The 13,011-nt window shown below is 42.6% G+C and overlaps 1 pseudogene; it reads left to right on the forward strand.

Annotated features, from left to right (window-relative positions):
* The first annotated feature begins 332 nt into the window (after positions 1–332).
* Positions 333–11,936, forward strand: LOC145803912 (L-type lectin-domain containing receptor kinase IX.1 pseudogene; annotated as a pseudogene).
* Positions 11,937–13,011: the final 1,075 nt, after the last annotated feature.

The following is a 13,011-nucleotide window of genomic DNA, read 5'->3' on the forward strand; positions in this document are numbered from 1 at the left end:
CTCCTCCTTCTCCTCCTCCTCGGATTCCATCTCTCCTCCTCCTCCTCCTTCTCCTCCTCCTCGGATTCCATCTCTGAGACTATTTTTTCAAAGTAATTTTTCCATGAAAAGTGGTTTGAATTCAAACATATTACCCATTCCAAATATTTAAACACAATACACCATACCCTATTGGGGCTATTTTTTTTTTTTCATCTGACATACGCGTCAACTAGGCATTGGAGAACCCTAATGTTGATAGGTAACTGCACGTCTATACTATACTATTATATACATGAGACTCAATATAAATAGGTATTTTCATATATGCTTCCAAAGTAGTACTCAAAACCATGGCTGTGCCTGTCCGCAACTATTGGAACCCACTATTCCCATCAAGTATTTTTCTGCCTTGTTCTCTCCTTTTCTTCTTCACCCTTTACTACTTCCCTCTTCATGCAACTGCACTAATCTTCAACTTCCCCAAGATTGATCAAACTCTTCAAAATATCAAGGTAATAGCCAATCCACCTGCTTATATCAACGATGATGGCATCCAAGTCACCCCAAACGACCTAGGCACAGACCGATCGCAAAGAGCCGGTCGAGCCATGTATAAAGATCCTCTTCACCTTTGGGACAGAGGTTCTGGAAACTTGACAGACTTCACCACCTATTTCTCGTTTGTCATTGATTCACAGCGAAGCCATAATTATGGAGATGGGCTCGCATTCTTCCTTGTTCCTAATGGTTCCACTCCCGATATCACAAGCGGTGGTGCCATGGGGCTTCCAATCAATCCCCAAACAAACAAATGGACCACTCCCTTTGTCGCTGTGGAGTTTGATACCTGTCCACATAATGACAGGTATCCAAAGGAAACTCACGTAGGTATCGATATCAACTCTCTCACATCTAACGCTACTCAAGTATGGTACACTAACATAACGTATAGCATAGAAAATGAAGCTTGGATTAGTTATGATTCTAGTTCACAAAATTTGAGTGTTATTTTCACTGGTTCTATAAATAATCAGAGAATCAAAAGTAGCCTTAGTTACTCGGTTGATCTGAGAGAGTACTTATCAGAATGGGTTACAATTGGCTTTTCAGCTGCAACAGGACTCTATTTTGAGAAGCATACAATTAAATCATGGCAATTCAATTCGACTTTGCAAATCGATGTGTCAACAGAACCAGATCCCAGTCCAGCTTTAGCCCCAAACACAGTCATCCCTGGCCTTGGGAAGAAGATGGGTGCAAAAACCAAAAAGGCACTGGTAGTAAGATTGATTGTCGGCTCTTTGGTTTTGGTTGGTGGATTGGCTTTGGTTGGCTTTGTCATGTGGAAGAAAAGTAGAGCAAAAGAAGAAGATAAGTTTGCCATTGAAATATCCATGAACAATGAATTTGAGGCAGGTACCGGGCCAAAGAAGTTTTCGTATGGTCAACTGTTTCGTGCAACAAACCACTTCACAGAGGAACAGAAGCTTGGAGAGGGACGATTTGGTGGGGTTTATAGAGGTTTCTTAAAGGAATCCAACTCCTATGTTGCTGTCAAGAGGATATCAAAGGGATCAAGACAGGGAATAAAGGAGTACACATCGGAAGTGAAGATCATTAGTCGTTTGAGGCATAGAAATTTTATAGCGATCCCGGGTTTACCCTTGTTGTATAGTGATCCGGACATGTGTCCGTGGATGTTGGTAGTGGTTTATTATCTTATTTACATCCTTTCTTACTTTGTATTTGAGTTATAGGATGTGTTGAGCGGGTTTGTTACAGGTTGGTTGAGTTTAGAAACCAAAACTAGTTGCCCAGATTTTTGGCCTGTACGCTCGAGCGGAGGTGTTGGCGCTCGAGCGGATAATACACCCATCCAGTATTTGTTGTGCAGTGTTGTGAGCTCGAGCGTAGGGATTGGGAGCTCGAGCGGAGGCCTGGTTCTGCAAAAGTGCTGGGCGAGTGCATTCTGCGCTCGAGCGGGAGGTTGGCCGCTCGAGCGGAAGTCTGTGAGTGGCCGCTCGAGCGGGGTGTTTTACGCTCGAGCGGAGACCTGGGTTAAAGTCCCGAATTTGTGACTCTTTAAATCACTTTTTCACTTTCTCTTCTCTCTCTTACTTTTCCAAATCACCATTGTTGAGCCTCTCACTCTAGATACTACCTTCTCTCTAGGTTTTGATCTAGTAAGAGTGATTTACTCACCTTTGGCCTTTACAAAAAAGTTGTTGATCGTCGAGGGCTTCATTTTAATCTGAAAATCTCGGGTTTTGGAGCACGTTGGGTTTTGTCGTCTTCTCCTTTGGGACTCCGAATTTGAGGTAGGGATAACCTACTCCTCTCTATGGGTTTTGTCTTTAAATTTTGGTAATTTGAGATGTTGGGTTTGGTTTGGTAATTTGGTGAAAGTTTGGGACTTTTGCGTAATTTTACAAAAGTTGGGGTTTTATTCATAATAAACCTAGATGCATGTTTGGCATGGAAAATGGAATTAATGTTGAATCATTGATGAAAATGGGACCTAAGGGTTGAAATGTTAATTATGGGAATTGACCTAATTACATTGTTTAATTAATTGGGATAATTAATTGAGAGGAATGAAGGAATGAAATGTTGATTGAATATCCATTGTGCATTTATTTTCTGTTTAGAAATAACTGCTTTGGGCTATCGGTGGAGGATAGTCGTGATTGTTGTAGACAATGCTTGATGATTAAGTAAACTGAAACTAATCAATGGAATGTGTCATGGAACTTGACGGTTGATAGAATACATTAAATGTGTGTATTGTGTGATTGTATATAGAACCAATGTGTTTATATGCGTTATGTGTAGAGGAGGAGATAGGGGATGTACTCCGCGGTTTAGGGGAAGATAGGGGATGTACCTCTAAACCGGATAGGTATTTGGAGGAGATAGGGGATGTACTCCGTAGACAGAGCTCATATGCTTGTCTAGAGAAGTGAAGATAGAGCTCATATGCTTATCTTTGTGAAGTGAAGTGTGGATACAGCTTGTATGCTTATCTGTGGATATTGTTGATATACATATCTGTTGTAGAGTGTGGATACAGCTTGTATGCTTATCTGTGGATATTGTTGATATACATATCTGTTGAGAATGTGGATATAGCTTTTATGCTTATCTGAATGTGAGATATAGTTTTTATACATGTCTGTGGAAATGATGATAGAGCTAGCATGCTTATCTGTTGAAAAAGGGAAAATGAAAAGTAATTGGGACTTGTAAGTCGTTGACATAAATATGTAATTTATGTGATTGTATCAGTGTTGACCAACTATCAATTGCTAATGTTTTAGTCATTGTCCATGGTTGGTTTAGTGTATTTCTACTGGGCTGTGGCTCACCCTATATGGGAATATCATTTTCAGGTGCAGGAAGCATGCCACCTCCAAGGACATAGCTGGGAGGCTAGTGGCGGACATAGTTTTGTTGTTGTACTTTTGATGTATTACATGTAATTGCAAGCCAAGGGCTTAATGTGTAAACGAGTTAGAACTCTTTGTTGTAACCAAGTGTTAACTTGGAAAGCTGTAAGCCCGTAGGGCATTTTGTTATGAGATTAACATGTAATACTTATGTAATGGAATTCTAATGAATGATAGAAGGTGGTTAGTTTATCTATCAACGCTCGTCTTATTTGTTGGGTTTAATGTTATTATTTCGAGGGCGTTACAACTTGGTATCAGAGCGAGGTTCGAATACTTTGGGTACGTGGGAAGTGATTAGGATCACAATGGGTTTGTCTCGCTTGATAGAGACTTAGATGTAGTATCATATGCTATGTGCTCAATTGATAACATGCTTATGTGACTATGTGGGTATGGGATTTAATTTCTAGGATGTTGATTGGATCCTTGAGTTTCTGGGAGTCTTGTTGGAAAAGCACTTGATCAATGCTGTTTCTAACCGGAACTCTAGTAACGCCTCGGGACTATCATTATCCGGAGATGAAGTTCGTAAGTGCTTATGTGTTTATGTGCTTATGTGGAGTGAATTACAGTTGTCCATGCACTAGGACGTGAGTGTTTAGTTTCGGCACACTTATGAATGTGCTAACGTTCTGTGTTGCCTTTATTAGGATGTCAGGACGAGGAAGAGGTGCTAGGCGTGGTAGACCTGCGAGGCAGGAAGTACCGTTACAGGGTGAGATTCCGGCAGTGCAGGAGGGAGTTGGGCAGGCCAATGTGGCCGAGCCAGTGGGTCAGCAGGCTATGGGTGCCTTGGCCAGAGAGATAGCAGGAGCTTTGGGTATTCTTAGGGCTGAGAATCAGGCAGTTGAGGCAGGGCCTTCCTTCTTGAAGAGGGAGTTCTTTCGGTGTAATCCGGACGAGTTTATCGGGGATCCTAAAGAGCCGCTTAAGGCAGATGAATGGCTCGAACAGACAACGAAGACGTTTGAGATGCTTGGCATCGAGGACGGAGCACTGAAAGTGACCTTGGCATCCTTCCAGCTGAAGGGAGATGCGGGTCAATGGTGGAAATACGAGAAGGCTCGTGTTGGTGGTACTTGGGAGGCGTTTATAAATGCTTTTCAGGAGAGGTTTTTATCAGCAGCAGCTAGGGAGAAGTTGAGGGATCAGTTTAGCCGGCTTAATCAGCAGGGCTTGTCAGTGGCCGAGTTTGAGGCTACTTTTACCAGTCTGTCTAGGTTTGCACCTGAACTGGTGGCGTCTGAGGAACGCCGTTGCTATGAGTTTGAGCGGAAGTTGAGGCGGGGCCTCAAGTTGAGAGTTGGTGGGTCTTATATTCGAGAGTATAGACACCTAGTGGATGCTGCAGCTCATATGGAGCTTATGATGCAGGAGGAGGATGAGGGTCAGAGAGGCTCCAAGAGGAGCCAGGATAGTCAGAGTGATGGCAGGAGGCAGAGGGGTTCTAACCCTCAGCAGTCTCAGGGTGCAGTCTCTAGATCGACCTTTCCAGTGCCTAGTGTAGGCTCGGGGAGAGGCAGTCAGGGAGAATTCACTTGTTACAAGTGTGGCCAGCTGGGTCACAAGGTTTCTGTTTGCCCGCAGAAGGGTGGGGGTCAGAAAGCTGCTTCTTCTTCAGCTAGACCGCCGAGTCAGAGTTTGGGCAGGGGGCAGCTCTTGATTTGTTATCAGTGTGGACAACCTGGGCACATGAAGAGGTTTTGCCCACAGTTGAGTGCCACTTCGGGAGCGTCTGGTTCTAGGCAGACGCAGGGTTTTCAGCCAGCTCAGTCTGTGCAGGCCTCGAGGGCCAATCCGGGAGCTTCGTCATCCCAGTCTGTGCAGCAGTCTTTTGCTCCGAGAGGTGAGCAGGTAGACCAGGGGCCTACGGGGCGCGTGTATGCTGTTACCGCGCAGGATTTAGTACCAGCTCCATCAGTAGTGAGAGGTACTTTTCTGTTTTGCAACTCGGTTGCTAATGTGTTGATAGACACGGGTGCATCTCATTCTTTTGTATCTGCTGCATTTGCATCTGTTTTGGAATTGGAGTTAGCACAGTTAGCATCTCCTATTTGTGTGGTATCGCCTTTGGGTGGTGAGTTGATTCTGAAACAGGGTGTTAGAGGATGTGATATAGAGGTCGCCGACTATAGGCTTCCTTTTCCGTTTGTTGTCATGCCCATGAAGGGTTTTGATGTTATTTTGGGTATGGACTGGTTATCGTCATACCGGGCTGTTATTGATTGCTACCGCCAGAGGGTTACATTGTGTACCTTGAGCGGGGAGTGGTTCCATTTCTTGGGAGACCGGGTTGGTAGTGTTTTGCCACCGGGGTATGATTCACGAGGGCGAAGTGAGCTTAGTAGTCTACTTGCTAGCTTTGAGAGTGGTGAGAGTGGTGAGACCCAGCATGTATTACCGAGGGTGGTTTGTGAGTATTCGGATGTTTTTCCCGAAGATCTTGTTAGTTTGCCACCTCACCGAGAGATAGAGTTCTCTATTGATTTAGTGCCTGGTACGGCGCCAATTTCTATGGCACCTTACCGTTTTGCTCCAGCAGAGTTGGTTGAGTTGAAAGTTCAGCTCCAGGAATTGCTCGATAAGGGCTTTGTTCGCCCTAGTGTTTCACCGTGGGGAGCACCGGCACTCTTTGTTAAAAAGAAAGATGGTGCCTTGAGATTGTGTATAGACTACCGGAAGTTGAATCGGGCTACGGTTAAGAATAAGTATCCTATGCCCCGTATAGATGATTTGTTTGACCAGTTGAAGGGTTCCCGTTGTTTCTCTAAGATAGACTTGAGATCGGGTTACCATCAGTTGAGGGTCAGGGAGGAAGATATTCCGAAGACGGCATTCCGTACGCGGTATGGCCATTATGAGTTTCTGGTGATGCCATTTGGGCTTACCAATGCACCGGCAGTCTTTATGGACTTGATGAACCGGATTTTCCGGGAGTTCTTAGACCGCTTTGTGGTTGTTTTTGTGGACGATATCCTTATCTATTCGTCATCTAAGGAGGAGCACGAGGAACACTTGAGAGTGGTGCTTGAGTTACTTAGAGCCCATAGGCTGTATGCCAAGTTTGGGAAGTGTGAGTTCTGGCTGAGGGAAGTCAAATTCTTAGGCCACGTGGTATCCGGGGAAGGGGTGTCTGTTGATACATCCAAGGTTGAGGCAGTGCAAGATTGGGCACAGCCTAAGAGTGTGTTTGAGATCCGCAGTTTTCTGGGATTAGCTGGGTATTACCGTCGGTTTGTGAAAGATTTCTCCAGGTTAGCGTCACCGTTGACTAGACTGACTCGGAAGGGAGTCAAGTTTGTGTGGAGTGAGACTTGTGAAAAGTCGTTCCAAGAGCTAAAAGTTAGAATGACCACCGCTCCGGTATTGATTATTCCGGAGAGAGGGTTGGGTTATGCGGTTTATTGTGATGCTTCACGAGAGGGTTTGGGTTGTGTGTTGATGCAAGAGGGGAAAGTGATAGCTTATGGCTCACGTCAGTTGAAAATACACGAGAAAAATTACCCCACACATGACCTAGAGTTAGCAGCTGTGATCTTTGCCTTGAAAATCTGGAGGCACTACCTTTATGGTGAGAGGTTCGAGGTATTCTCGGATCATAAGAGTTTGAAGTATCTGTTTACACAGAGAGACTTGAATCTGAGGCAGAGGAGATGGATGGAGTTCATCGAGGATTATGATTTTGAGTTGCATTATCATCCGGGAAAGGCCAATGTTGTGGCCGATGCCCTTAGTAGGAAGACCATTAGTGATGTTGCTAGTATAGCCATCCGGGAATGGGTGATGTTGGGAGCACTTGGCGAGTTTGATTTGCTACTGGGCGAATCTGTTGAGGATGCGGCCTTGTTTTCTGTTGTTGCGCAGCCTACACTTGTGGTTAGAGTGTTAGAGGCACAGAGAGGTGACCTTGAGGTAGAATCCCTCCGAGAGAAGATCTCTAGTGGGAAAGTCGAGAAGGGTTTGACGGTGTATCCCGACCTGAGTGTGAGATACCGAGACCGTTTGTTTGTACCGGAGTCTTGCCGAGAGGAAGTACTTCGAGAGTTTCACCATTCGCGCCTTGCGGTGCATCCGGGAGGTACTAAGATGTATCAGGATTTGGGTCGCCAGTTTTGGTGGCGGGGTATGAAAAGAGATGTGGCTGTTTTCGTATCGAAGTGCCTTACTTGCCAGCAAGTGAAGGCCGAGCATCAGAGGCCAGCGGGTTTGTTGCAACCCTTGCCTATTGCCGAGTGGAAGTGGGAGCATGTCACTATGGACTTCGTTGTAGGTCTTCCGAGGACTCAGCGGGGTAGTGATGCTATTTGGGTGGTTGTAGACCGGTTGACTAAGTCGGCGCACTTTATTCCTATGCGCGTAAGAGATTCGGTAGATCATCTTGCCGACCTGTATATTCGGGACGTAGTGAGATTGCACGGGGTCCCAGTGACGATCGTCTCAGATAGAGATCCTCGTTTTACTGCTAGGTTGTGGCAGAGTTTGCAGAGTGCCTTGGGCACTAAGTTGACCTTTAGTACGGCTTATCATCCTCAGACTGACGGGCAGTCCGAGCGTACTATTCAAATCCTCGAGGATATGCTTCGGGGTTGTGTCCTGGACTTCAGTGGGACGTGGGAGAGGCACTTGCCATTGGTAGAGTTTGCCTACAACAACAGTTTTCAGTCTAGCATCGGTATGGCACCGTTTGAGGCCTTGTATGGCCGACCGTGTAGGTCTCCAGTTTGTTGGGCCGAGGTGGGTGATGCACCTTTGTTGGGTCCGGAGTTGGTTAGGGAGACGACGGAGAAAGTTGAGCTTATCCGTAGGAGGCTTGTTACAGCCCAGAGTCGACAAAAGAGTTATGCCGACCATAGGAGGAGGCCTTTGGCGTTTGAGGTAGGTGATCATGTCTTTCTGAAGATATCACCTAGGCGAGGCTTGATGAGGTTTGGGAAGAGTGGAAAGTTATCCCCTCGGTTTATTGGTCCTTTTGAGATCCTTGAGAGGATAGGTGAGGTTGCTTATCGGTTAGCCTTACCGCCGCAGTTGTCCGGAGTGCATGACGTGTTTCATGTGAGTATGCTTCGGAAGTATGAGCCAGATCCATCACATGTGTTGGATTGGACTGATTTAGAGGTAGATGAGGATGCCTCATATGAGGAGAGACCGGTTCGGGTCTTGGATAGGCGGGATCAGGTCCTGCGTGGTAAGACCATTCCTTTGGTGAAAGTCTTGTGGAAACATCACGGAGTGGAGGAAGCCACTTGGGAACGTGAGTTGGAAGTCCGTGAGAAATATCCGGACTTGTTTGTTGATATGTAATCTTGTATTTAAATTTTACATTTTGTTGAACTTAAGAGCTTTTATATATGTCTTAAGTTGTGAAACATTGAAAATGTTTTGGTTATTGGAAGTATGTTTTGGAACTTGCCTCATACGGAAGTTGAATGTGATACTATATGTGTTGAATATATTGTTGAAATTGGAAAGATAGTGCATAATGTTGATGCATGTTGATAATACATATGTGGTTTACATATTGTGATATGTCTCTTGTTAAAGGGATGGGATGACCGGTAATGGGTCGAATTGTTGAATGTTCAGGTGTAACATTGATTAAAAGGGAGAAAAACTTGTTTTGAAAACTTGTGCTTAATTTCGGGGACGAAATTCTTTAAGGGGGGGAGGTTATAGCGATCCCGGGTTTACCCTTGTTGTATAGTGATCCGGACATGTGTCCGTGGATGTTGGTAGTGGTTTATTATCTTGTTTACATCCTTTCTTACTTTGTATTTGAGTTATAGGATGTGTTGAGCGGGTTTGTTACAGGTTGGTTGAGTTTAGAAACCAAAACTAGTTGCCCAGATTTTTGGCCTGTACGCTCGAGCGGAGGTGTTGGCGCTCGAGCGGATAATACACCCATCCAGTATTTGTTGTGCAGTGTTGTGAGCTCGAGCGTAGGGATTGGGAGCTCGAGCGGAGGCCTGGTTCTGCAAAAGTGCTGGGCGAGTGCATTCTGCGCTCGAGCGGGAGGTTGGCCGCTCGAGCGGAAGTCTGTGAGTGGCCGCTCGAGCGGGGTGTTTTACGCTCGAGCGGAGACCTGGGTTAAAGTCCCGAATTTGTGACTCTTTAAATCACTTTTTCACTTTCTCTTCTCTCTCTTACTTTTCCAAAATCACCATTGTTGAGCCTCTCACTCTAGATACTACCTTCTCTCTAGGTTTTGATCTAGTAAGAGTGATTTACTCACCTTTGGCCTTTACAAAAAAGTTGTTGATCGTCGAGGGCTTCATTTTAATCTGAAAATCTCGGGTTTTGGAGCACGTTGGGTTTTGTCGTCTTCTCCTTTGGGACTCCGAATTTGAGGTAGGGATAACCTACTCCTCTCTATGGGTTTTGTCTTTAAATTTTGGTAATTTGAGATGTTGGGTTTGGTTTGGTAATTTGGTGAAAGTTTGGGACTTTTGCGTAATTTTACAAAAGTTGGGGTTTTATTCATAATAAACCTAGATGCATGTTTGGCATGGAAAATGGAATTAATGTTGAATCATTGATGAAAATGGGACCTAAGGGTTGAAATGTTAATTATGGGAATTGACCTAATTACATTGTTTAATTAATTGGGATAATTAATTGAGAGGAATGAAGGAATGAAATGTTGATTGAATATCCATTGTGCATTTATTTTCTGTTTAGAAATAACTGCTTTGGGCTATCGGTGGAGGATAGTCGTGATTGTTGTAGACAATGCTTGATGATTAAGTAAACTGAAACTAATCAATGGAATGTGTCATGGAACTTGACGGTTGATAGAATACATTAAATGTGTGTATTGTGTGATTGTATATAGAACCAATGTGTTTATATGCGTTATGTGTAGAGGAGGAGATAGGGGATGTACTCCGCGGTTTAGGGGAAGATAGGGGATGTACCTCTAAACCGGATAGGTATTTGGAGGAGATAGGGGATGTACTCCGTAGACAGAGCTCATATGCTTGTCTAGAGAAGTGAAGATAGAGCTCATATGCTTATCTTTGTGAAGTGAAGTGTGGATACAGCTTGTATGCTTATCTGTGGATATTGTTGATATACATATCTGTTGTAGAGTGTGGATACAGCTTGTATGCTTATCTGTGGATATTGTTGATATACATATCTGTTGAGAATGTGGATATAGCTTTTATGCTTATCTGAATGTGAGATATAGTTTTTATACATGTCTGTGGAAATGATGATAGAGCTAGCATGCTTATCTGTTGAAAAAGGGAAAATGAAAAGTAATTGGGACTTGTAAGTCGTTGACATAAATATGTAATTTATGTGATTGTATCAGTGTTGACCAACTATCAATTGCTAATGTTTTAGTCATTGTCCATGGTTGGTTTAGTGTATTTCTACTGGGCTGTGGCTCACCCTATATGGGAATATCATTTTCAGGTGCAGGAAGCATGCCACCTCCAAGGACATAGCTGGGAGGCTAGTGGCGGACATAGTTTTGTTGTTGTACTTTTGATGTATTACATGTAATTGCAAGCCAAGGGCTTAATGTGTAAACGAGTTAGAACTCTTTGTTGTAACCAAGTGTTAACTTGGAAAGCTGTAAGCCCGTAGGGCATTTTGTTATGAGATTAACATGTAATACTTATGTAATGGAATTCTAATGAATGATAGAAGGTGGTTAGTTTATCTATCAACGCTCATCTTATTTGTTGGGTTTAATGTTATTATTTCGAGGGCGTTACAAATTTGGTGCAACTAGTTGGTTGGTGTCATGACAAAAGAGAACTCCTACTTGTTTATGAGTTCATGCAAAATGGAAGCCTAGATTACCATCTATTCAAAGAAAAAAGTTTGTTGACATGGACAAGAAGGTACAAAATTGCTCAAGGCTTGGCCTCAGCATTGTTCTATCTACACGAAGAATGGGAACAGTGTGTGGTGCACAGGGATATAAAATCAAGCAATGTCATGTTGGATTCAAATTTCAATGCTAAACTTGGGGATTTTGGATTAGCTAGGATTGTTGATCATGGAAAAGACTCTCAAACAACTATTTTGGCAGGGACCAGGGGTTACATGGCACCAGAATGTCTAATCACAGGCAAAGCTAACAAGGAATCAGATATTTACAGTTTTGGAATTGTGGCATTGGAAATAGCTTGTGGAAGAAAACCTATTGACCTGAAGGTCCCAGAAAGTTAGATGAGAATGGTGGAATGGGTTTGGGACCTCTATGGTACCGGTAGGCTTCTTGAAGCGGCGGTTGATCCAAAGATATGTCCAAATTTTTTTCAAGAAGAAATGGAATGCTTGATGTTGGTTGGGCATTGGTGTGCTCACCCGGATCACAATCTCCGACCTTCAATTAAACAAGTAATTCATGTGCTTAATTTTGAAGCTCCATTGCCCATTCTGCCAACAAAAATGCCTGTGGCAACATACATTACACCTTCATTAAATACTCTTTCATCTTTGGCTTCTTGTACCCATGGCTCTATTACTTTTTCTAATAACTGTCGATTTTAGTCTTCAAGCTATACTATACTTACCACACAAATTTCTTTAAATTCACCTCATTCTCTATAGCTGCATCAACTTTTTTCTTTTTGTAATGATTTGTGTTTCACAAGACTGTAGATATCATCAATTAATAAGAGTTCAAATATCATACGTTAGTAATTAGACTACAAAATTACATAAAATGAGTTGTTTACTTATTTCATTTATATTAAGTAATATGGTATTACCGTTGCAAATCTACAGAAAAATTACGATTTAGTGACATTTTAAAAACGTCGGCATAGGCACAAAAATGCTGTTAAAAATGATGTTTTTACAATGATTTTTACATTTCATTGAAGATGTGGCCATCACCTTAGCTTTGTGTCGTTTAAAAAATGCGACTAATCATTTTCACTGAAATTTAAGTACACCCCGCTGGATACTTTCACCAGCATTTAGACAAACGTTGCTATATATTTGATGTGGCCGTCGCCTTAACTTTGTGTCATTTCAAAAATGCAACTAATCATTTTCGTTGACATTTAAGTACACGCTGCTGGATACTTTCACCGACATTTAGACAAACACTGCTATATATTTGATGTAGCAAACTATGCCAATGTTAGTGTAACAATTTTCACTGATGTTTACAGAAAACACCATTATATGTTTGAGATATTTTTGTTCTTGGATTTTATTTCTCTTGGTAGTTTTTAATATTTAATAATTTGAATCCTTTCATGGAATATGAATCATATTGTTCTTTCACTTTCAATTGTAACAGTCGAGCTACAATGTCACCATTCCTTCAATTTATCATCACTAAAGTAAGGTTTTAACAAAAGTGCAATGACTAAAATGAGATTTTGATAAAAATTTAAGGGTGCTTATTAGACCAAAACAATGTCACTTTGATAAACTTTTTGTGACGTATAGTAAAATTTGATCAACTTTAAGAAATTTCTCTCTAAAGAAAATTGTGACTAGTATAGTCAGTCAATAATATTTTATAAGTAATCTATATATTTGACAAACAACTATCCATTACCTTTGAATAATTCACCACTTCAATTGTTCTTAAAATTTTTCCAATAAATTT

The sequence above is a fragment of the Camellia sinensis genome, chromosome 12, assembly GCF_055761805.1.
Source record: "Camellia sinensis isolate YWXY chromosome 12, ASM5576180v1, whole genome shotgun sequence".
Taxonomy (NCBI): domain Eukaryota; kingdom Viridiplantae; phylum Streptophyta; class Magnoliopsida; order Ericales; family Theaceae; genus Camellia; species Camellia sinensis.